Source organism: Euprymna scolopes, chromosome 36, assembly GCF_053919585.1.
Source record: "Euprymna scolopes isolate OS-2025 chromosome 36, ASM5391958v1, whole genome shotgun sequence".
NCBI classification, from domain to species: domain Eukaryota; kingdom Metazoa; phylum Mollusca; class Cephalopoda; order Sepiida; family Sepiolidae; genus Euprymna; species Euprymna scolopes.
Genome location: NC_136517.1, coordinates 70,184,185 through 70,209,468, shown reverse-complemented (window position 1 = coordinate 70,209,468; position 25,284 = coordinate 70,184,185). Strand labels below are relative to the sequence as shown.

At 34.0% G+C, this 25,284-nt stretch overlaps 1 protein-coding gene across 9 annotated transcripts in view; it reads right to left on the bottom strand.

Annotated features, from left to right (window-relative positions):
• The window catches only part of LOC145260568 (uncharacterized), a 504,115-nt gene that overhangs the window by 441,096 nt on the left and 37,735 nt on the right, over positions 1–25,284 (bottom strand). Inside the window, exon 1 of one of the 9 annotated variants that reach the window (XM_080118829.1) lies at positions 4,195–4,215. The exons of the other annotated variants lie outside the window; for them this stretch is intronic. The gene's annotated coding sequence lies outside the window, so the exon portion shown is untranslated. Of the gene's footprint in view, positions 1–4,194; positions 4,216–25,284 lie in introns of those variants that run through there. 9 annotated transcript variants of the gene reach the window in all.

Genomic DNA, 25,284 nt, shown 5'->3' with positions numbered 1-25,284 from the left:
CTTGCAACACAGCCTCGCAAATTAAATTGCTTCAATCTGTTCTTAACTGTAGAAAGAGAACACTTTTTAACAAAATTTCACAGTTGTTGGATTTGGGGAGCCGTTTCAAATCTGTTTCTGAGGCTGTGGATCTTGATAGATCCCTGTAAAAAGTAACTCTAGGACGACCAGATTTAAGGGCATCATGAATATTGCCGGTGTTTTGGTGCTTTTGCACAGTCTTTCATACAAATTTCTTTTCACATTTCAATCTGCAGCTGACTTCTTGATTAAAAAGCTAGAGATTAATGAGCTCCTGACAATCACTAAGAGAAAGTCGAGGCATAAAGACTAAATGTTATAACCTGGAACAATAACAATTTGAGATGCCTAAAAGGTGGATATTTTAAGCTGATTTTAAGCTCATTTATTGCTGCGGAGATTCTTTTTGCCTTCTGGATTTGAAGTTAATTTTTTAAATTGACATGAACACTAGGATACTTCAATTAAAAGTCAAATATGAACAGGGAAAATTATAGAAAAATAAAAGACGAATCAAATGAGGTGTAGGTTGTTTAAACAGTTACATTCAATTTAGCTTAAATTTGCAGTTTTTGAAAAATGACAAGTGCCGACTTTCTTTTTGGCACCACTGTACATCTGCAGACTAAATCGATTGTATATTCCTGTTTTTATAAGCCTGTGTTAATGAAACTGAATAAAATTGGTTTAAATTGTAGAATTTTGCTTTTTGAACCAAAACTTGGTAACCCATTTTCTTCATATCCAATAAGGCCAGTAGAATAAATATGTATATAGCAACCTCTACTACAAAATGGCAATCCGTATACTTTCTCTCTCTCAACAAATTAAATGAATTCAGTAAAAAATAAATCATTCAGTTGACACAGTTGTTTGATGTTCCCTCACATTTCTGAGGAGGCTTTGTTTATCCAGTCAAGTCAAGTCAAGCTCAAGTTTGAAATGTGAAATCATATTAATATGTACTCACTAGCAGTGATCCAACGTTGCCCAGGATTGAATGATGATCAACAAATGTTTCACACTCCCACATTTTTATTGTCATTGAAATCAGAGAAATCAACCATTTTTCAATCAAATCAATTGATTGGCTTCTCTAGTTGGTGACACATCATGGTGCACCAGGAGGAAGTCCCGCATGCCTCCTCACATAGTAGTATACATCGCATGATGGAGACCCCACTGTGGATTTTATAAAATTCTTTTTATATATGACTAGCGGGGGGGGGGGTACCCGGCGTTGCCCGGGTGTTTGGAGGTGTGTGTGGTTTTGGGTAAATCAAAACTCCCGGGGGGGGGGGGGTAAAAATAAAAAAAAGTTTTGGTAGGTAAGTATGAGGATCGAACCCGAACCCTTGAGGCAAAGTTGGAAATTAAAGTGTGAAAAAAAAAAAAAACGTGCGACGTTAACCATTGAGCCACTGCGAAATGCTAACAGAAACATATTTGAATTTATTTAACTATTTAGAATTGGCAGGTGCACGTTTTAATGACTTAATGAGGTCAACTTTGACTGAGGGATAGTATTTCATTTACTGCGGGAACACTTTTTTTATTTTTATTTTCCCAAGATATTGGGGAGGGGGGAACCAGCTCCCCATAAAAAGGAGATTGTCCAAATTGAATAGCAATTGTCTGATATAAGGAAAATATTTCCCCATTGATCAAATCTGATTGCTTTTGGACATTTCTGGCGATCGTGACCGGAAAATACCGCCAGAATTAGTGTCGCTTTTATTAAAGCCTAATCCACATGCAGCGAGCGAAAAATGTTGCCCGGGTTTTCAAAGTCGAGCAAATTAAATAGACAACTCGTAGATATTATGACTTGTATGTGATATAAAAAGTTTTAAGAAGTTGTGAGCCGATCGATCACTTTTCAGAAAAAAGCCTTTTACAGACATACACAAAAAGTGAACGTACATACATACACACATTTTCGCTTTTATATTTATAGATGGCTTGAATTGATTTTATATATAACTAGTCTAGGTGCCTGGGTGTTTGGAGGTGTGTGTTGAGCAAAAAAAAAAAAAAAAAAAGTGGTAGTAGGAAGGCAGGCTCGAACCCGTACCACGAAGGAGGAAAAGGACATGAAAAAAAATAATGTGGTCTTTGCTTTTGTGCCCATCGCCAAACCGGAAGTGATGTCGGTTTAAATTAAGGCTAGTCAATCGAAAGGAGGGGATGACTTTCGAAAATATCAACGAAGAAAGCGACCCCTCCCTTTAGAAAAGTGCCCAGTTTAGGGTGAAGAAATTAATGTATTTAGCCAATTTTGCGATATTTGTCGTCTGAAGGGTTGAGCTTCAAACAATACTGATCTTGTGAAAATCCGTCGCCGCTGTCAAAAGTTTTAGGCAAACATACAAACATGCATGCATTTAAACAGACAGGTAAGATTTACATAATAGACTAGCGGGGGTACCCATCGTTGCCCGGGTTTTTAGAGGTGTGTGTGTGTGGGTGGGTGGGGGGGGGTAAAATGATTACAAGGCGAAGTAATAACCCTGTTTAAATATTAGGTATTTTTTTAGATTTTTTTAGATTTTCTTGTAAATGACGACTTTTCTGTGTTTTCAACTATGCTGAATAAGGAAATCGCATTGAAATTTTGCAGAAAGAAGTAAAACTTCTAAAAAAAAAAAAAAAAAAAAAAAACGAACGGTCTGGCGGTGCCTGGGTGTTTGAAAAACCAAAAAAAGTTTGAGGACGGGGAGGTTCGAACTCGAATACTTGAGGCGAAAGCGAAAAAAAACAAAAACATGATGAATTAACTAAAAAGTAAATTAGGCTAAATATCAATCCCGCAGTCAAGTTGGTTTTGGTTTAGTTTCCCAACATGTGGGGTTAAAAACCAGCTCCCCATAAAAAATAGGGGTGTCCATATGAAAGCAATTGTCTGATATAAGGTTTCCACCGCATTGATCAAAAGCTGATTGCTTTCTGGACGTTTCGGCACGAAAGCCGAGAACACACCGTTTGAATTTAGTTTCACTTTATTTTTACTAAAAAGCAGGGCAAACACGCGACACAACGAAATAGCACGATTTTTATAAAAGTCGATGTAAATAAATCTAGACCCGACACGCATTCCCAAATCCTAGATATTATTATCTAGGGGGTATATAAACACTTCTAAGCGATAGTAACCCCCCCCCCCGGGAGCGTCGGTGAAAAAAGCCTTTTCGAGACATACAAAAAATGCACGCGCACATTTGCCTTTTGTATAGATGGCTTGAATTAAAGTTTAAAATGCAAAAGTCAAGTATCATAGTTCAATTGTGCTCTAAAGAGAAACATTAATTTCGAACATGCCTCTGTTATATAAAAGAACCTATCTTTATATGCCAGGTTTTTCGGTTTGTGTAGTAATAAAACTTCTCAAATGCCCTTGCAATGTTAGGACGGATAAGGTGCTACTTTGGTTAAAATCGCCTGTTCCTTCTTTCATTGGATTTTTTTTTTTATTGCATTGGAATGTCTTTGAGAAGTATCAAAATTTCATAAAAATCAACCCAACCGTTTCGGAGTCCATCAGGAATGAACTCACACAAAGTTCCTTTTATATAATAGTAGAGCTTATAAAATCTTGAAGTTCTTCAGATAAGTAAAGGCTTAGAAAACATTTTTATTCGTTTAGTTAGCTTGTTAGAAAGAATTTTATAAAAAATAAGCATGGAGACAAAGGATTTTAAAGAACAGATATTTCCACGATGCACCTACTTAGTTTAGTCGTGTTGCATATTTCACAATGAAATGTCATATAAGCTTTACAAACTGACAGGCAGAGCTTCTTATTGACACATGAATGCAAAGTAAGATGCAATTATGCAATCTTTTTGCACCTAAAACGTAACAAGCTGACTAAATGCAAAGACGAATTTAAAAATAATGTGAAAAATTACAAAGTTTGGTAGGGTAGGATCCTTTACATGCTGTAAAGTAATAGAAAACTAAATGGAATAACGCAATCAACTTCACGAAAAACTCCAACCCCAATAATATTGATAAGAGTCATACTGCCATCACCTTAAGATAGAAGCATCACTTAAATGGCATACTCTGCCACAAGGTTTAATTCAAACAATAAAAGATAAACAAAGTAGAAATCATTCTCAAACCATTCATCCCTTCTTGTAGGCATACTAATGTAAGAAAAAGGATTCTTACCGAAACAATGCTATGTTGCAACTCACCTGTAAGTAAAAACAAAAAATAAGATTGTAAAAAGTTAGATTAAAACATATAATAGAAATACAAACATAAAAATGAAAACCTTAAACTAGGAAAAAAAAAACATTTAAAATTAGAGTGGCGCATTCATTTTATTGTTTCTTGCAAGAGAGTCTGGAGACATTTGCTTTGTGGCAAACAAACTCCCCATTTGTAATAAACCATTATAATAGTGCGGTGGTGATGTATTCGTGTGTTACTCCACATTCAATATATTCTATATTTTATAAGGCATACAAGTTTTAAAAGAAAAGCAAGTTTAATGGAATTGGAATGTGGCTTAGATTGATGCACACTATTCTACACAAGAGGAATTTCCATATATTTTGCTCGATGAATTAACAACTGAAACTCAAAACAAATCTTAATATTCTGTAATATGACCGGAAAATACATTATGCAAACCAATTTTGTATTAAAAATCAAAAGCAGATAGAAAAATTGTTTACATCGAACATAAAAATTAGATATTTTATTGGCAAGCAGATAAAACATCTGACACAATCAATAATTGTGATATGTGATGCAAAAAAACATATTGCTTAGGGACATATCAACCATTTTTGTTTTATTTAATACCAGATTCAGTCATTTTGGTAAATGTTTTTTCTTTTCAATCCCTTCAATTATTTATACATTTAAAAGATAAAGAGGATCTTGACCACCCCAGGTCAGAATGGACCCAGGAATAATGGTGACTAAATTAGGAGTTTCACCACTGGATGCAGCTTAAAGGTATACCCATGATAGAACTGGGGTAGACAAAATGTGAGTAATTGATAGAATTTGGAAGTCGGATAAGCAGAAGAAATAGAGCAGATAGAAAGGGCTGTGAAAGATATTCAAGCTATGTGGTAGGGTAAACACTTTACTGAAGGGTATCCAAGGCGGTTTAGTTTTATGTCTCAAACTTACGACACTAATGAAAATTGATTTTACTAAATAGCTGTATGTTAGTTACTGTTTCTAACCAGAGAATTGTTTTAAGTATTTTATTTAAGATTGTTATTTAATCAACTTTAAATAACAATTATATTGATAATATATTTAATTTAATTTATTTGGAATTATTATTTCTGACATTTATTCTCATCTACAACCCCCCCCCCTTCTCTCCATAAACAGAGGACGGATATATTTTATCTAATACTAATTTATTTGGAATTATTATTTCTGACATTACAAATGGGTCTAGAGTTATTTCTCTTGGAATCTTCGAAACAAAAAAAAACTCTTCACCAAATAAAATAGGGAAGGTACAATTATTTCAAACGTATGTTGTGTGATACCCGTCCAGGGAAGGTAAAATATTCTTTTGTTTGAGATTGCAAATGATATGTAAACATCAAACATTCCTCTATCCTAAGAATAACAGATATGTTCAAAAATCAACTTCATTTTTCTCATTGTTTTATACGGTCCCGAGCAGCACCAGGTAGCCCTGCTAGAACATTTATAAAAGACATCATCTTTTTCATGTCATGCAACTTTCTAAGAGCTTCTATCGATCAGTCAATAGCATTTCATGAACACACATTGAATGGACATGTTATTTTCAATGCATCCAACCAACTCTACAAAAAGCTTTTCTATTGACCAATTCTTATATAAAGGGATAAGCCTCGGTTATATTTATACGTCTCCCTTTAACAGGTACAATGGTTTTTGTTGTAGACTTGACATGCATGCTTTAAGAGTGATTCTATGACATCACTTTTAGAGAAAGAAATCCATCTATCCTTTGGAGAGGAAGGGGGAGATTTACATCAGTTTTCTCTTTTGCTCTTTTAGTAATATATGTTTTTTTTTAAACACTGCACATATGAACATTCGAAAAATTGCTAGAATTGGTATTTTTTATAAAATATCATTTATTGAAAAACAAAATCTGAATTTTATGAAAAATGTGATAATTCTGATGTTTGGTAATTAAAATTTCTGTTTAGTCCCTTCATATCATAACTTGGGAGGGGGGGGATTAACATCTCCTAGTTTTAGTTTGATTCATTCAAAATACACTGGAGTTCATGCCTGCACAGGAGATAGAAAAAAAAAAAATGGGCAACTTTAGGAGTTGAATTCCAGAGTTGCTAGAAGATAAACTTTCAGTGGGTGAAAAATATTTGAAATTCTTAAAATGTTTCAGAAATTTGATGGAAAGAACAAAGAAAAAGTATATGTGAAAATTTTAGAAAGAATATGAGAAGAAGACTTTTAGAAATACAACGAAAATGAGAGAGATTGAAAAAGTTGGGAGTAGAGAGGGATATGAAGACAGAATGGAAGGCAGAAAAAGCTGAATGGATAAAAAGATGAAAAAAACAAGGATTGACATTGGATGAAATATGAGAGAAAATTGGGAAAAGTAAAAGAATTCGTATTTAGTCATTTTTCCACATGAAGTCATTAAATTAATGGCTGCTTATCATTATCAGCCCATCCCCCATCCGTCCTCTTTCCACAAGTGGGAAAGACACAAGAGGACGCTGGCAACTTCCTCAATAAATATTAAGTAATGAATATGACCAAAAGTTTTATTCCATCTTGTTGATAAACTTTTAGAGATTGAGGTGGCCCTCTCCTGAGGCTAAAACTTAATTTCTTTTTGAATGGGATTTACATCCAACAGCTCTTTTAAGGGTTACCATTCTTCATTTTAGAGCCGTCGTTTGAACTTCATAACAGTATTCGTTTCACAGGGATTATATGTAAGTATTTTTAAAAAAATTATTTGATTAAATCAATTGTCCTTTACCACAATCGATGTGTTTATTTCTTTGATGAATCACACTGTTTTCAGGAATTATTTTTAGGAATTTTGCAAGTGTTTCATGCTAGGCACTATTTAGATCATAATCATTCTGGACAGATCAATAATAAGAGCAGTTCTTCCTAAAATTCCATATCGTAAATGTCTAGTTTGATAGTCTTGCCTTTTATGCATTTGCCCGTCTGTATATCTTTCTCATAGAACACTATCACCATGATTCTCCGAGTGGAAGTTCATGCTACTAAATGTTCTACGACTTATTAAATAGTACATCTTCCAGTTGAGGTATGCACATGTCTTGCTGTGATGGGCAATGTAGTGAGATAGTAATGAAAAAGTTCAGCCAGAAATGTTAGCCTTTGTTAATTTTTGAAATTACTGAAATGAACACAATTTCTTTGGTAATTTCTACAACTGGCATATTTACATTGTCCTTTTTGATGCTGTCTGTCCACTCTTTGTCCTCTATATGTTGTTTGGAGTCTTTATACAGTGGCCTCCCAAAAGATTTACACTTCTTCCTGCTTGTGTAAAGTGACTCAACATATGACTATTAACGTAAAAAATGAAGGAGTAGCTTGACTACTTAACTAAACATTTTTAATGACATTCCAGATGATTTTATCGAGATTCTGCATTTCTATCAATTACACCACTCCTGCACCCAATCCTACTCTTATGGGAGAAAGGAAAGAAGGAAGACAGTGTAAGGACCAAAATTAGATCAGAAATGAAATAAGAATATAATTTGATTTTTATTGTTTTCAAGCAAATAAACCCTTTTTGAGTAAGGCCATATTAACAACATTATTGACTTCCAGATAGAGGGGAGGAGGGAAGTGAGTCCCCTTTACTCACACAAATACTAAAAATAGACTAAAAAAAAAAAAAAAAAGACCAAAAATGCAAAGGGCTGATTAAATTTAGCATCTATTCTATTAAAACTTTGAACCAAAATCTGCCTTTTTAAAGGAAACAGCAAAGATTAATAAAGAGAAACGTTTAAAGACCATAACTTATAAATGATAGTGAATTCGTAAGCCATACATGTCACATGTCAGATGTCACATGTTACTATGAATTGTTTAAGCCAGATCAGCTAATCAGGCCATGGCGTTCTATACTATTTAGCAGACCATTGTTTTAGGATTGGACACATGGACGTACACTTTGATCATATGATAAAAGGGTACGTCCATGTGTCCAGCTGACTTCAATAAACACATATTTCAATATCATTTTATGAGAAAAGTGGGGGCTTAATCTTAATAATAACTGATAATAATAGAGGAAAGAATTTTTTATTACTAATACAAACACAAATATCTCCTTAGTATTGTTAGTAATAATTGTATTATTACAATTAAGAGGAATTGTATTTAAATAAAAAAATTATCTTCTTTCCTTATCAAAAGAATAAAGAGAGAGACAGAAGGAATGGAGAGAGAGAGAGAGAGAGAGAGAGAGAGAGAGAGAGAGAGAGAGAGAGAGAGAGAGAGAGAGAGAGAGAGAGAATAAAGAGAATGAGAGAAACATACCATCAGAGAAGGAGAGAGAGAAGGAGATGTGGAGGTAAAAAAAGAGAAGCAAAACAAATGCACAGAAGTAAATATTTTTGCTTTCAGTTTTTTTTTTTGTTTTTTTTTTTTACAAATATATATTTACGCCAAATTAACATCAAAGATGGCTTCCGGTATATCAACAAAACTACTTATTCAAGTAAATGTTTGATTAACAAAGCGGCCATTTTTTTCTTCCTATTATAAAGTTCTTCCTACAAACTAATGTCAGATTGTTATCTACAATTCTGATGAACATCAGCTTCAGATTTTGTGATACCTTTCAGATTTATTGCATTCTTATATCAGGACATTTCCTTCTACATTAGTTGTTTTGCTAAGGTTGGAAGTCTACTCTACCCTAGTATTCAACACAGAACTCGAAGTGTACCAGAATTTTCCTATAAGTTTGACAAACTGATGTTTAGGGCAGTAAAATGGGACTATAGCCAAGATGTATAATATTCACTGATATTGTCATAAACCTTTCTTACACATACTATCATAGAATAAAACTGTCTTCAATCAATAACTCCAGACTCACATCGATTTTATTCTTTCAAAAAATTCAACAAGATAGATAAGTTGAAAACAACTGGAAAATTACTCCTACGTTATCAGTGTTCAATAATTCTGATCAAAGAACAGACACACAAAAATTACCACCTCATCAGTTTCTCCCGAAATCTAAAATCTTTGAATAGTTAATCAACTAGGAATAATCTGCCATATCGTTAATGCTGGACTTTTTTAAGTCCATTCTACTGCTGAAATCCTAATGGTTGTCTTGGAACACATTTAATATAAACTAGACAAAAATGATGAAGCTAGGCTGGTACAGGGGGCGTGCAATAAGTAATGCCCTTGACCCACTTCCAGTTGTCTGATCAAGCTGAAATTTTTCATGTGCAATGATTTATATCTCTACGAGTTATGTGGCAAATTACAGCTCTGAACTAATTGTGGTTTCTGTTTTACAGGTGTTTGAGCTGAGTCAGGTGTGAAATGGAACCTGTTGAATGTCGAGCAGTGATCTGGTTTTTGTATTTGAAAGGACGCACACCACAGGAGACTTTTGATGAAATAAAAGAAACTTATGGTGATAATGCCCCATCATATGACCTTGTAAAACGCTGGCATCGTGAATTCAAACATGGCCGGAATAGCCCAAGATGTCAAGATTAGTACAAGGTATGTGGAAACTATCATTCATGACCATTTGCATATGCATAAGGTGTCTGCCAGATGGATTCCCAGGTTGCTCACACCATTCCAGAAGTGAGAACGCGTTGAGTGCTCGAGGATGAATTTGGAGATGTGCCAAGAAGATGAGTTAAAGTTTTTCAAAAGACTGATTACACAGGATGAAACCTGGGTCTATCACTATGATCCAGAGACCAAAGTTCAGTCAATGTAGTGAAAGCACTTGGACTCACCACCTCCAAAGAAGGCAAGGGTGCAGCCCTCTGCTGGAAAGATCATGCTCACAGTCTTCTGGGACCAGGACGGAGTAGTGATGACAGATTTCCTGGCAAAGGGTACCACAATTACAGGAGCCTATTATGCTTCACTTTTGAGGAAATTAAGGAAAGCTATCAAAATCAAGAGGTGGGCAAGATCAGCAAAGGTACCCTCCTCCTGCAGGACAACGCTCCGATCCACAACTTGCATGTCGCCAGATCAGAAGCACGGGCGTCTGGTTATGAAATCCTGCCCATCCTCACTACTCTCCTGACCTTGCACCCTCTAACTTTTACCTCTTCCCAGCCATGAAGTTGTTTTTGAAAGGAAAGCGTTTCCCAGATGATGCAGCCTTGATTTCTGAAGTCACGTCGTGGTTGGAGGACCAACCTGGGGTGTTCTATAAAAACGGTCTCCAGAGCTGCATCAAACGATGGGAGAAATGCATAACTCTAGGTGGTTCCTATGTAGAGAAAGACTAATAACTGTGCCAAGTTTCGTTGCTCTACTTCTATGGAAAGTGAGTCAGGGGCATTACTTATTGCACAACCCTCGTATGTTGAAAGACTTTGACAGGATCTGGCATGAAGGTATTCTCATGAAAATTAATTTGTATGCTATCACTGGATGAATATTTAATAGAATCAGATCTGTCTTAGCCAAAAGAAAGAGTTAGATTGTCCTCGATACAAGGCCAATCTTTGGACTGTTATTATCCCTGATTTAGTGAGATGGTAATACTTTCTGTTAATAATGTTCGCTTGAAAAAAAGAATTATTTGCTTAAATATTCTTCAAGCTGTTACTTTTTTAAATGTATTTATTTAAAATTGTATTCTTTTAATCAACAGCATAATTTGATTTTGGAACAATTCGTTTTAAAATATGTATTTTTTTTTACTTTAGAGACATCAGATTAATCATCTCATTTTTTGTATGTATGAAAGGTGACAATGGCGATATTATGGATCTCAGATCAAATCACCTTGTTTTCACATGTCATGTCAAATCACCTTGTTTTCACATGTCATGATAATATTGACAAATTGGAAAAGTTTACAAACTTATTAAATACAGAGACATGCAAAATATTGTTGTTCTTAAATACTCGAATAACAGATATGACCTGTGACCCTGTTGAGATTGTTTGTAGCTGGGGTCGCTGAGTTCAATGGACAGTGTGAATGACGAAGGTGTCAAAGGTATTTTCTAGGGTCCAGGAATGTAGATTTAACAAAGAGAAGAGAATTAAATTAGATTTACCTCTTATTTGGAAAAAGAGAGAAAAGTGAAAAAGAAAAGATATTAATTTACAATTCTCTCTGTTTTGGAAAAGAGAGAAAGAAAGAACAAAGAAAAGTTATTAAATTCAAATTTCTAAATGCGAGGGGGGGGCGCAGAGATTGTTACTAAAATCAAAGGTTTTTAGACAATCAAGGACCTCCTTGGTATTTCCTGACGAATCCATGTTAGTTTTGGTCACAAATTACTCAGACTTTGGAATCAATATTGCCAACCAAACTTTGCCCAGATAACTTAGAAAAGTTAAGTTGAAATAAACATCCAAGTTGATCCAGAAACGTTTTTCTTAAATTAGAAAGACGTAACTATCCATTTTCTTTGTAAATAAATATATATATATCAATGAACCAGATTTTTCCAGTGACGAGTTTTTAACCGAAATCAGTTGGTGTGAAAATTGTGTTGCTACTTGGACTTGGGGTCAGCATGTTTGGTGCACCTCAGAGTTAAAACTGTCGTTATATGCATGGTTCCAACTACCAGTGTACTCCTGAATACATTTGAGGAGTTTAAGACAAGACAATGTTACATTTGTGACATCACGGTATGGGATTGCATTTTATTCGGAACTGCTGGAACTGTGGGTGGACAACAGCTGATGGAAGCAGTAGGGTTAAATATGTACGAGCATGAAACCATGAAACTTCTTGTGTAGAAAATATTTGTCAAGATTTGAATGCAACACCTGTATTCATTGCTGATAGATAATGGTCTTTGCATGTATTCATGGTGGTTGATAAAAAAACATGGAGAGTCTCTTTGACAAAAAAATAAGTGCCAACTTTTAATGGTTCTCTCCACAGGAATTGGAAGTCGGGACAGCAGAAAAAGAAAGAAAACAAAAGAGCAAAAGAAAATGAAGCTATTAACAAATCAAGGAAGCAAAAAAATAAACTGTTAAAAAATCTCAGACTATTTCATTGCGAATGCAACACAAATGGAAAGAAAGAGAAATCGGGGAAACAGACACAAAAAGAGGAAGAAACAAACGCTGATGGATTCGGGATGAAAAGGCAGAAAAAAATTTTCTTTTGACAAGAAAATAGAATTTGAGAGTAGAAGATAAAAAAAACATTCTGAGCAAAAGTATGTGAAGATCAAATGTATGTCAGCGAGTGTATGTCTGCAAGGCTGTGAGTGTATGGTTGCAACGTAGTTGTTACAAGTAAACACGTTTATGTTCATTGTATGCAGACACTCGCAAGGAAGGAATACGACTCACTCTTTTTTCAGTTGAAACAACAGGCATTTATTTACAGGTACTTCCAGAATAACGTCTTGTCTCTTGTTCAAAAGTCTATATTCTTATGTGCTTAACAAGACTGCCATATCGAACACGTGATACTCTTTCTTTGTCCATGTTTAGGACACGTCTTTTTCTGTTTTTCTTGGGCCATGTTTTTTCTTTTTTATAATATTTTTCTTTCCTTCTTCCTCACTGTGATGTCACCTCGCACATAGCTCAGTCATTTGCATACGTTGGTTGTCATACTACTGTCCACATTGTTGACTGCAAGACTATATATCTGCATAGCTATGCGTGTATAGCTGCAAGACTATATCTGTATGGATCCAAGTATATGACTACGAAACTATATTTGCATGGCTGTGAGTGTATATGTGCATGTCTGCAAGACAAATATATATATATATATATATATATATATATATATATATATATATACAGCCTTTGAGACTTTACACTACCGGTCACCACAGTCGATTGAAAATTTCTTGGGGCGACTAAAAGTCGTAAATCACTCGCCCACCAGTCAATAAAATTTCTTTAAGAAATGGGAAAAACTCATTTATTTTACGACATCAAATATGCGGTGACTTAGAATGACCTATGTCTCATCATTTGTGAATTCTTTCATCTCTAGCTGTGAGACCGTTGGAATATCATATTGAAAAAAGAGTGGTCATGCTACAGGTCAACAAGAGGTCAAATTTACAGATTCGGCGTGTAGTCAAAATGTCGCTTTCATTTAGCTCTCTGATTTTGAAATTCATTTGGAAAAAAATTTTTGACGCTACAACTACATACACTTCATGCTTACAAAAGTAAAGACGAACATTTGAAAGAGGAAAAAAACGCATCATTCCATCAAGTACGCACCGAAAATTAAATTATACAACAAGTAATCATATTTTTCTCAATTATATAAATTCAGATATTTGCATGCTCTTTTTGCGCAACTTTCAAAAAATCATCGATACACAATTTTAAAAACAATATTCTAAATTTTAGAATGTTGTTCCGAGGTGAATTCTTTGTTTTAATAGAAACAAAAGAAACCAATTTCTGTTCTATATCAAAGTTTTTTTTTCCATAAATTACAAAGAAAAATTGACCGTTTAAATTTTAAAAAGATATTAAACCATGCCAATTTTCTAATAAATCTAGTTCATTTCAGCTAAATGGTATTTTTTTTTGAATATCAGAGATTTCGGGCCACGGAGATCTCGTACCAGAAGATTTCAGTCCATAATCGTGAATACCCAGAGATTTTGTAACACTTTTTTTTCAACACCCACGGTTTAGGCTAGATATTTTAATTTTTGTATGAAATTTTACGACATAATTTGGGTATCGGAAGAATAGTTTGTTGATATTTTTATTAAGAATAAAGAAGAAAAACATAATTGAATTGTTGTAAAATTATTTACTATTATTGACTGAAAGAAAGACAGTCGGATGAGTAAAAATATTTTTAGGTGAGTAAATTTTCCCTCACACTGGACTGGCGGTCGAGTGATTTTTTTTTCAAATCTCAAAGGTTATATATATATATATATATATATATATATATATATATATATATATATATATATATACACAGAGAGAGAGAGAGAGAGAAAATGACAAAAAGTTATATTCCAAAATTCATGATGTTGACCATTTTATAATTTATTCCTTTAATTCAGTTGACTTATACAATTCTTGACAGTATCTGTTTCGTAGCGCAAAATCAATCACTTCATTATTATATCAATTTTTGATTTTTAATCATGTCAAATCACACTTCTATTCCTTTTGTCAGATTGATTGTTGCTATTTCTTCTGATGATTTAAGGGAATAATAGATTCACCGATTGATATATTAATTAAGTGACTGCTTTTGCGCTACAAAACAGATACTGTCAAGAATTGTATAAGTCAACTGAATTAAAGGAATAAATTATAAGATGATCAACATCTTTGGAATATAACTTTTTGTCATTTATTCTCTATATTGCTCTGTAATTACATTGAGATTTTTAAATACGGATTGATATATATTATAAGAAAATATATTTCTACAGAAGTATATATATATATATATATATATATATATATATATATATATATATATATATATACAAGGTGCATCTGGTATTTGAGAACATCACTTATTTCATCTCTTATCTATTATTTAATCTTTTACTTTGTTTCTTTCAGAAAATTAATTATGGCAGATATTAATATAACTCAGGAAATGAAAAGACAGGCTGTAATAGTCGCAATGACAGAACAATGATTTGCAAATTGCATAATTTCTAAAAGTTGCCCGATCGTTTTTCTTCAAAGTTCGCAAAGAATTAGAGGACAAAAATGGCCCAATTTCTCCAGTTGCTAAACGCAAAAAACATCACCAACGCTCTGACAGCACAAGAACACCTGAATTTGTTCAAAGAGTTCAGAACATCATTGATGAGAGCCCTCAAAAGTCAATGAGGTTAATTACAAAAGATCTTAATGTCTCAGAGAACATAATTCATAGGACTTGTCATGAAAATCTTCGTATGTGATGAAGAGAGGCCAGTTTATCTCTGTGACCACCAAAGAAAATTGGTTGGTAAGATCCAAGAGGCTTTTAAGCAAACTGAAACATCCTGCTGTTTTTTTTTTAGACAAAAATTTTTTTGACTAAGACCAAAAGGTAAACCGAAGAAATGACAGATGGCTATGCGCTGACCCTTCTGAAGTTCGAAGAGTCATGCACACAAAATTTCCATGATCACATTAGCCCCAATTTATGGCCTCCAAGCTCTCCAGACCTAAATCCATTGGATTATTATGTGTGGGGCGTTGTTGAGAGAGATGTTAATAAACATCCTCATAACACTAAAGATTCTCTGAAAGCATCCATAGTCAGAGTAATGCAGGATATCGACGAGGACCATCTTAAACGTGCCTGCCAACGGTTTAGGTCTCAAATAGAAGCTGTAATTGATGCTGAGGGCGATTTTTTTTTTTAATAAAGTTAAAAAATAATATTTTAGTTTATGTACAATAAAGTGACTTTTTGTAATATCGATGTTTTTTCCTGTCTTTTTGATTATTTTTAAAAAGGAAATATATGTTCTCAAATACCAGGCGTACCATGTATATATATATATATATATATATATATATATATATATATATATATATAGATAGATAGATAGATAGATCTGCACGATTGTGAGTCTATGGCAGTGAGTGTATGTCTGTACGACTATGTCTGCATGGCAGCAAGATTATATATCTACATCAGTGCGAGTGTATGACTGCAAGTGTATTACTGTGAGTGTATGCTGCTAGATTATATATTTGCATGGCTGCAAATGTATGGCAGTGAGTATACAGTTGCAAGAATATATACATATGTATATGTGTATAAATAAGTTTGTATTTATGCACTGATGTGCGAGTCTGCATTGCTGCAAGTGTATGGCTGCAAACCATATCTGCATGGATGCAAGTGTTTGTCTGCGAGTGTATGTCTGCAAGACTATATAAATATGTGTGTTAAATATATGTGAGTGTATAAGTTTGTATTATGCACTTATGCATGAGTCTGCATGTTTTATTTTGCAAGTAAAAATGTCAAAATTGTCCAAAATTCATGCTGACAGATCTTCACTGTCATTTTTAAGAATTCACGGCATTTATGTCAGATATAATGCAGAGTTTTTAACATGAAATAATATCACACAAGTGCACACTGTTATTAAGTGGTCAGTTTTTTATTCAAGTATTTGAGATGTCACTTTTACTTTTGTGAATTTACCATGTTCCCCGACCCAAACATGTGTCCATCAAAAAGGAAAAAATATTGTACGAGATATATTCTATTATGTTGTCGTTGACCAAAAAATCTGAAGAAATATGGCTAAATAATGTGAAAAGAAAGAGGGAAAAAAAGGAAATTGCCCACAAAACAAGTGATTGCATTTACCTGAACATACCTGGCTTTTGAGTAACTAATGAATAATCAAATGGACAAGTGTTTATGTTGACACTAGCTTGAAGTGGTAATCCTATTCATATCTCGTTTTCCTCTTTGTTGATTTTTATGTTTGCAGCACCGTATGTTGGAAAACATATAGGTTCACTGAGAGAGAGAGAGAGAGAGAGAGAGAGAGAGAGAGAGAGAGAGAGAGAGAGAGAGAGAGAGAGAGACACACACACACACACACAGACAGAGACGGTGGAAAAGAGGTGGAGAGAAAAAGAAAAAAAAAGAGAGAAAGAAGGTGCACAGAAACACACGCAGACAAGAATCACTCTAATCTAACAATGATTTGATTTATACGCGAAGATGCACATTTTATTAAATCGTTCATTACCCCCCCCCCCGAAATTATATATATATATATATATATATATATATATATATATATATATATATTTATTTATTAAAAACAAAACGGCAAAGCTAATGTGCAGGTGGAAAGACGATAAACTTTTAAAATGGATACAGTCTTTTTAATTCCTCATTATCTGCTGGTGGTGAGAATTTTTTTTAGTTTCTGAAAATGTGCTAAAAGCTTTTATTTGCAAAATTAGGGAAAAAAATTAAAGAGAAAAACGTGTTAAAGAGAAAAAGACAGAAAAAAGAGAAATAGAGGAAAAGAAAAAAGATAGGGAAGCAGGGAGAAAGAATGGGGAAGGGAGAGAAGAGAAGGAAGAGACAGACGAGAAAGAAGAGGGGAGGAGAGAAAAGGGAGGAGAGATAGACATTTTTTTAATAAATTGAAAATGAATACTTCGATTATTTTTATTTTGTCAAGCACTTTCCTTGTTCTCATACAAATCTTTATTATTTTTCTGACTGAATAAATGAAAATTCTAATTGGTGTTTCAATATTTTTATTTTCATTTGTCCTAGCATTTTTGGATTGTTCACTTGGAAAAATGTAAATATAAACATTGAAACATCAACTGAAAATCAAAAAAAGAAAATCACTGAAGCTTTCAATTTTAAATTTATGGCTCCTGAGAAATGCTGAGTTTCTTGACTTCCTCTTCTCCCCTCAACAATATAATGAAACGCATGTTTGTTTAAATATATTGTTGGGCAATGTAGAGTTTCTCATCTTTCTCCTCCTGTCTTCAGAATTTCTTGAATCTTAATCTGAGAAATTAGTGTTTCTCAAGGCAATTTCTAAATGACTACATGTTAACGTTAAAAGTCACTTTAAATGTTAATACTCCTAACTCTGTCTCAGTTGATCCCCAAAATAATAATTAAAAACTATGCGAATATTTTGTCTGAGGCAATACCAAAATAGAATTACGAGTGGGTCATGTGTAGATTTTGACTTTTAGCTGAACACACACCGATGCTTCATTTATAAATATAAAAGCGAAAATGTATGTATGTATGTATGTATGTATGTATGTATGTGTGTTCGCTTTTTCTGTGTGATTACAAAAGTCTTCTTTCAGAGAAGCGGTCGCTCGCTTCACAACATTTTAAAACTTTTTATATCACATATAAATCGTAATATTTCACAGTTAACAACGAAGCTCGCCTGTCTATTTAATTTGCTCGATTTCAGGAAGATAAATATTCAACATTTGTTGTTCGCCGCATGTGGGTAAGCCTTTTTCCTATAACATTTTGGGGGGAAAAAAAAAAGAAAAGCGTTCAGCAGTAAATGAAATCCCGCAGTCAAACTTGACCTCATTAACTCATTAAAACGCGCACCTGCTAAATCCAAGTAATTAAATAAATTCAAATGCGTTTCTGTTAGCATGTCGCGGTGGGGCAATGGTTAACGTCGCACGTGTTTTTTTTGTTTTTTTTCACACTTTAATTTACAACTTTCCCTCAACGGTACGGGTTCGATCCTCATACTTACTTTTTTTTACCCCCCCCCCTCCCCACACCTCCAAACACCCGGGCAACGCTAGTTTATACAATAGAAAATATATTTTCGGAACCATTTTTCTAAATAAAGAATATTAAACAAACCAAAAACAATAGCTGTACTATTTAACTAATGAATTGGACGGAATGAGGAGATTCATAATTTTTGCAAATTTTATATTATTTTACATTTAACATATTTGATGGCCAGGCAACACTGGGTAAGCCTGCTCGCAGTTCATAAACTTGTTATTTAATCAGAAAACAAGGAAATAAACAAGATGCCTTTGATTAGAAGTGCTTGAGATGACAGTTGGGTGGAACCACATCAAATGTTGAACAAGACTGTATAGTCAAGATTACAGCAAAAACCGTGCAAGAAGGTCAAGAGAGAAAGACTGATGGGCAGTTGTCAATAATGAACGGCATAACTGCAAAGCATGTCGAATTGAAGGTCTTGAAATGAGCAAAGACTGCCTAGAATACATGACAGAAGAGAGAGAAAGAGAAATAAAGAGAGAAAGATAGAGTGAAACCTAATGCAATGAAATAAAAGCAACTTCTGGCAGACTAGGGAGAGAGGAGGAGGAGGAGGGGGGGGGGCTCGGCCAAAGCTAAAATGAAATAAAAAATAATAAGTGCCTTTTCAACTGATAATGGCCGTGACCTATAATACATGCCAGTTGTAGTTGACTGTAACACACACTGAGTAATTTATTAATGCAGATGTTCCACTTGTGCAAAGATGTTCTCTGCTAATCACTAAGTTAAATATTTGAACAGAACAAGGAAATCTATAAAGGCATACGATTAATGCTTAGCAATATTGCAATTGAGAGATTATAATTAACAATCAAGTTATAAAAAAAAATGGGAACACAAGCAAAACAATATAAAAAAAAGTCCAAATGTTGTGTAATCTATATTGATATGAGTGACCTGGATGTGTCTGTAACCATTTTTCGATTTCTTAAAATCCATAACATTTTTGCATATTTGGAATCCAAATGAAATAGCACAAATAAACAAAAAGATACCAAGGATTTTATCATTATACTTTTTACGATAAGATGTTCTTTGTTATGATGTATTTGGAACTAAATTTATAAGGATACTATGTAGGGAGCTGGGCAGCAAGATGTCTGTTCACATTACACATGAACTTCTGTATGTCAGTACAGTCAGGGAAGCAGGGTCCAGGAGAGAATTCCAAAGTCTAGCAGTTTGAGAGAAAAAAAACTATTTGAGTAGAAGTCTTTCTGACATCTTGGAATCTCTACAGTGTAGGTGTGGGATTTTGTTGGTTGTTGGGTTAGTCAGAGTATTTATGTTGAGGGAGTACAAGTGTTTTAAGTTCGTGGGAGCACATTCCATTAAAATACTTGTAAACAGATGCAGAGATGCAACATTTGGACAGTGGCTAGAATTTGGTTGGTAGTGTAGGGTCTATTAGGTTAATGACTCTTTTTTTAAACCTATCTAAGAGTGAGAGCTAGTAGCATAAATACCAGCCTAGATGTGGCAGCAATACTCGAGGCACGATCAAATAGTGGCTGTGTAGAAGTACAGGATACTCTCAGGTAGGAGTAATCTTCTAACACTGTAGAGAGAGCCCACCTTTTTCACAGCAGCCTTTGCAATGACCTCAAAGTTCCAATTTATGTTGCTGAGGAGTTTGAACAAAGTGCTTTTAAGTAGTGTATCATTAGCCATAGTAATCAGTGCTTGAGAAGGTTTGTTGTAATTATTAAGGAAATAAGCTTAGTATTGGTGACATTGGATATTACCATCCAGTATTCTACTACAGACTGGAAGTCTTTTATTTACAGTTTTAGCAATTGCCTTAGATATATGTTCATTTGTTCTCTGCTCAAGTCTATTATAGAAAGCACGGTGCCATCAGCAAATATACCCATTTCAGACAAAATTTTGTCAGGGAGGTCATTTATGAATATCAGGAATAATAAAGGTTCACGGATCGATCCCTGTGGCACACTGCATTTATATCATGTTGCTTTCATGTATGACCATTAAGGACAACCTAAATTTTTCTCTTATCTAAAAATGATTTAAAATGTGTAAGCATTATTTTTAATACTGATAATTTTATTTTCAGTTTCATTTGTAAAAATAAGAGAGGTCACATCGCTTGCACAAGTGCAACAACGTTTGCACCTGTGAAATACTGGGTTGAATGATCAAAATAATAATTTTGGAGCAAGTTATTTTCATTTACAATTTAAAAGATCATATCAATCGCTGAACAAGTTTCTTGAGTAATGCAGATGCCATAAAAGTGGGTTTACAATTTAAAAGGTTACTGAGTGCACATTATTCACATCTGTTAATAAGTATATTTGTAAAAATGAAAATGTGCGTTTGTATTTGATCAATTATTTTTTCTTGGCATTTCCAGGCTGTAATCGCAAAATAAAAATAGAACCTCATTTTTTCATTGACAAATTGAGAACTAAGAGTAAAGAAACTACTTAAAATGTTATATATTAAACACATACTAGTTGAAATACTCATCTACGCTAGGTTTCTTATTTTCCTCTTTTTAACATGTCGACTTAAAAAAATATTTTTACTTTAAATTATAATAAAAACAATTCAATTTTTAAAATTTTTTATTACAATAAAACCAAACTCATTGTCTCCTCATTTACTACAAAAATAAATTATTGATAATTTTTCTGTGAAGTAAAAAAAAAATGTACTCGCCAATGACTTAATTTTAATTACAACACAGACTGAGATGGAGTATATTGGCAACAGAGGTGACATATATTATGCGTTTAGTCTTTGTTTTTTTAACTTTTTATTTTTAAACTTTTTAAAAAATTTCTTACTACAAAATTGAACTGTACCTATTTACTATGCCTCCCCACGGGACAGAGTTAGACACCAGGGTCGTTTTTTAACGTGGAGAAAAGGTACAAAAATAAAAAATTGTCTCAGTCGTGAAAGACTGATCCTCCACCGAAAGAGAACAAGAAATGGAAGTGCAGCATCTGAAGAACAGATACTACACTTTGATCTTGGCCAACTGTAACTTAAATTTACAAATTTAAAAAAAAAATAAAGTATTATATATAAAACAAATTTTAAAGAATATAACTGTTTCTTTTTAAGATAATTATTCCACTCATTTTTGATTGGTCCTAATGACATAATCTAGTATTCAAATAAAAAATTGCTAATTTCATCTCATCAAAAATCATATGAGTCTCAATAGTTTTTATTGTGATGGATTGAGTTCGAATTGGCATGCAGACCTTGATTAAATGAGGAAAGCATGATAATTTGTATATTTTATATAGATCAGTATTTTTGTAAAAACAGACAGATCCATGTTAGGATTTATTTTTTTTTACATTTCTCCTGATAACATCATATATATATATATATATATATATATATATATATATATATATATATATATATACGAGGGGCGTGCAATAAGTAATGCTCCTGACCCACTTCCAGTTGTCTGATCTAGCTGAAATTTTGCATGTGCAATGATTTATATCTCTACGGGTTATGTGACAAATTACAGCTCTGAACTAATTGTGGTTTCTGTTTTACAGGTGTTTGAGCTGAGTCAGGTGTGAAATGGAGCCTGTTGAATGTCGAGCAGTGATCTGGTTTTTGTATTTGAAAGGACGCACACCACAGGAGACTTTTGATGAAAAGAAAGAAACTTATGGTGATAATGCCCCATCATATGACCTTGTAAAACACTGGCATCATGAATTCAAACATGGCCGGAAGTCTGTGGAAACAGCTCCTAGACCTGGTCGTCCCCCTTCTGCCATTGATGAGGCATCTGTCTGTCAAGTTGAGCCTGCCATTTTGGAAGATCAGCGCATTACTATTCGCCAAATAGCCCAAGATGTCAAGATTAGTACAAGGTATGTGAAAACTATCATTCATGACCATTTGCATATGCATAAGGTGTCTGCCAGATGGATTCCCAGGTTGCTCACACAATTCCAGAAGCGAGAATGCGTTGAGTGCTTGAGGATGAATTTGGAGATGTGCCAAGAAGATGAGTCAAAGTTTTTCAAAAGACTGATTACACAGGATGAAACCTGGGTCTATCACTATGATCCAGAGACCAAAGTCCAGTGGAAGCACTTGGACTCACCACCTCCAAAGAAGGCAAGGGTGCAGCCCTCTGCTGGAAAGATCATGCTCACAGTCTTCTGGGACCAGGACGGAGTAGTGATGAGAGATTTCCTGGCAAAGGGTACCACAATTACAGGAGCCTCTTATGCTTTACTTTTGAGGAAATTAAGGGAAGCTATCAAAATCAAGAGGTGGGGCAAGATCAGCAAAGGTACCCTCCTCCTGCAGGACAACGCTCCGGTCCACAACTTACATGTTGCCAGATTAGAAGCACGGGCGTGTGGTTATGAAATTATGCCCCATCCTCCCTACTCTCCTGACCTTGTCCCCTCTGACTTTTACCTCTTCCCAGCCATGAAGTTGTTTTTGAAAGGAAAGCGTTTCCCAGATGATGCAGCCTTGATTTCTGAAGCCACATCGTAGTTGGAGGAACAACCTGGGGTGTTCTATAAAAACGGTCTCCAGAGCTGCATCAAACGATGGGAGAAATGCATAACTCTGGGTGCTTCCTATGTAGAGAAAGATTAATAACTGTGCCAAGTTTCGTTGCTCTACTGCTATGGGAAGTGGATCAGGGGCATTACTTATTGCACGCCCCTCATATATATATATATATATATATATATATATATATATATATATATATATATATATATATATATATATATATATGAAAGTGATATGGTCTCTGTGTGTACATTTCCCTTACCAAACTACTTTGTCAATTTTCAGTCTACAGACTCGAGATTTGACATAAGGGGTATTGAGATTTGGGAAAATCTTTTGAATCGATTTTTGGACAGAAATTTGGCTGTCAAGAGGTCAAAGTTCAACAATTTTAACTTTTGAAAACTCTACCAAACTCCTCTGCCAATTTTCGGTCATAACATTTGAAATTTTAGATGTAAGTTACTTGGACATGGATCAAATTTTTTAATTCAATTTGAGCCCAAAACAGTAAATGTTAAGGGATCAAAGTTAAAAAAATTTCCCTCTGTGATCTCTACTAAATTACTCAGCCAATTTTTGGTCTAAGCATTTGAAATTTTATATAAAGTGTATTCAGACATACGGCAAGCTTTTTAATCGGTTGTTGGCTGAAAATTTTGCCTCCAATGGGTCAAAGTTCAAAAGATATGACCTTTGCGGTCTCTAGTAAACTATTCAGCCAATTTTGGGGCTAAACATTTAAAAGGGTATTCAGACATGCAACAAGCTTTTTAATCAGTTTTTGGGGCGAAAATTTTGGTGCCAAGAGATCAAAGTTGAAAAGTTGACCTTTGCAGATTCTACCAAACTCCTCTACGAATTTTGGGTCTAAACACTTGAAATTTTAGATGTAGGTTACCTGGACATGTGTCAAACATTTTAATATATATATATATATATATATATATATATATATATATATACACACTTACTAACTAGCTCTACCTACGTATTGAGCACTGTTGAAGTAAATACTTAAAGTTTACGTGTAAATTTATACTTTCGTATATTAATTTATGTGAGTAAATGAAGTAGTTATATATATATATATATATATATATATATATATATATAAAGTTATGAACAGTACATAGGGCTTGAGCAAAGCCGGGCTAAACTGCTAGTATATATATAGTATATATATATATATATATATATATAGTATGCTTATTATACAAACATTATTGGTTACCTTTGTACATATGTTTCAGTGGAATTCTAATTCAAGGAGACCACTTCATCAGACCAAAAAAGGAGCGATATTGGTCTGATGAAGTGGTCTCCTTGAATTAGAATTCCACTGAAACATATATGCACATATGTAACCAATAATGTTTGTATAATAATCAGATTGTATACCAGCTGTTTTATTCCAGTGGTAAGTAGAAATTCAGGACAACTAGAAACAATGCCAAGATAAGTGGAGAGCACATACTGAGCTTGGTCTTCGCAAATGGTTACCCATCTGGTAATGACTAAGTTGTTATTGCTTAACTTCAGTGATCTGATAAGAATCAGTCAACGTGATTATGCTATATATATATATATATATATATATATTGAAAGTCTTTATCCCTCAGTTTAATGTCAATATATTTGGATCAAGGTGATCCTTAATCGTCATGGTTTGGATACATAAATGTTTTCTTCAACAAACACTTAATGCTAGACACTTTTTTCTTTTGAAATCTTCCATATAAAGTAAACATCCTAGTAGATTGCAGTTCACTAACCAAAAAAAAAGTAGACTAGTAGATTTTGTCATTCTTATAAGATAGCAAAATGTGTCCATTACTGTTGTAATAGGAGGAGGAGGAGGAGGAGGAGGAGGAGGAGGAGGACTCAAACTGGTTTATTCTTCTACTTTAGTGATGTCTATTTTCATATCATCAGTCTGGGTTAGGTTTGCTGGTAATGTTCCTTTCAATTCTGATTGTGCCTTTTTTTGTGCATGTAACATTATCAGCATATTTTGGTACAATAAAGATAGAATCTTGGAATTTCTCTCATTCTTAAGAATGCAGAACAGTTGAGGTAGCAAGGTCATTTGGCAAGGCCTAACTAAATCTAGTGTTAAAAAAAGACAGAAAAAACGAGCCCCCCCCCCATATAAAGGGGAATCAAGAAATTAAAAAAGAGGAAAAAGAGATTGCAGGAGAGAAAGATTAACAATTAGGAGGAGTGCTACTAAGTAG